The sequence below is a fragment of the Paraphaeosphaeria sporulosa genome (assembly GCF_001642045.1).
Source record: "Paraphaeosphaeria sporulosa strain AP3s5-JAC2a unplaced genomic scaffold CC84scaffold_4, whole genome shotgun sequence".
Lineage (NCBI taxonomy): Eukaryota > Fungi > Ascomycota > Dothideomycetes > Pleosporales > Didymosphaeriaceae > Paraphaeosphaeria > Paraphaeosphaeria sporulosa.
Genome location: NW_017253363.1, coordinates 40,425 through 42,231, shown reverse-complemented (window position 1 = coordinate 42,231; position 1,807 = coordinate 40,425).

Sequence of the window (1,807 nt, the reverse complement as noted above, 5' to 3'; positions counted from 1 at the left end):
CATTTTAACCCCTATCTCTAATATTTACTATACTTCCCCAAACTAATATAGACCTTGCACACACGAGAGTACACTTAATAGAAGGAATATTTAGATACCATAACGGCACCATAATTCTTAATAATAAAAATAAGATCGCGACGACGCTTAGTAGAATAATAGTTAGTAGGCATAATTCTTCGGGACGAAGAATAGAAAGGAGGGGGATAATATTATAAACTAAAGGATAGAGAGGTAAGGCGGGGCGCTTATAAAGGTATAAGGATATAGTGGCAGGGTTACGACGAGACAAAGAGTAGCCAAGCCACTTAGATAGTAGTCACGTGACCTACTTAGCTACTTAGGAGCCCTAAGCAGCCGAGTAGGCAAATATATAGGAACTCGAGTATAAACCTTTATACTCGTGTTTAACCTATTTATCAATCTATCGTTTAGATTACACTCAGGCTATATTATTAACTCATTATATCCTCCTCTAATACTATCATTTCGACAAAACCCCTTCCTTCCCCTCAGTTATCCTGCCCGAGAACCAACCCTAACCTTTAGGACTAGCTACCCTTCTAGATTTAACACTAGTTTTCTAACTCTTTAGTTATCTCTCCTTCTCCACTCCCTCCTTTAACCTTACTATCTACTAGGTTTAAGGCTGGCTATACACGGACTAGTCTTTCTACTAGTAGAAGTGTATAGTAATTTACCTAGTAGCTATTTTATCTATAATAGAAGTAGAGCCTCTACTCTTTACGCCTCTTAAGTTCTTCTAAAGACACCCATTTCACCCTATACTAGGTCCCACTTAGTCTGGGTAGCCTTTCGGGCCCTAGAGGTTTCCTTCGGCCCTTACTCTAGGAGGCCTAGGCTCTTCCAGCACTAGCCTTTATTAGCTCCTAATCCATCTCATTTACCCCCTTTTCCTTTATTATCTAATCTAGCTAACGCGCTTTACTTTAATATAAGTTTTCTTTAATCCTAGAGACCTTTTCTTGCAGCTACTTCATTAACCAGTCCTAGTTAATATCTACTATTACTAGTAGGGTGCGAAGTTTAGTTAATAGGGCCAGCCTATAAATATTCTTAAGGGTCATCTCGTTCACTTCTCCTACTTCCATTATATAGTTATTAAAGTCGATATTAAAGTCCTAGAGCTTACGGGAGCCTTACTATATTATTAGAAGGTAATTACGCGCAATTTCTCCCACTAAGTAGTCTAGGAAGTTTAAATTAAGAAGTTCCTAGAACTCTTCTTCTAACCCTTATAGGTTATAACTTAGGTACGTTAGACCTACCATTATGGCCTTTCTAGTTAACCTACTTATAATATATCTAGGGACGTTTCCTACCCTACCCTAATCTTTAGATAGCTTATATTTCATCACTATCTTAAACTACTAGTAGTCCTTCCAGTCCCCATTAAAGTACGCCAGGTTAGTAATTTTAGGGTAGTAAGCCATTTTATAACTTATAGCCAACTCTACTAGTAATCTCTTAATTACGTCTAAGTGTCGTCCATTCATTTAATTAGTAGTAGGGTGTCCTTCCTAACCTAGGGTGGCATGGACACCTAGCCCCAGGTATTAATAGGATCCTAAATTTATTAGGGATCTAATATTTACGCTAAACGATTATCCCGTGTATATTATAGCATAGGGGGCTATATGTTAAAGAAGCCTAACTCTATATAGTAATAGGTTCTGGTAGACTAATTCGCCCTAAATTTAATTTAAATATTTAGCGCATGGAACTGCACGTCCTAAGGAATTTATAGCCTAAGAAGTAGTATGCTTATAAGTATTAGGGTTACGCG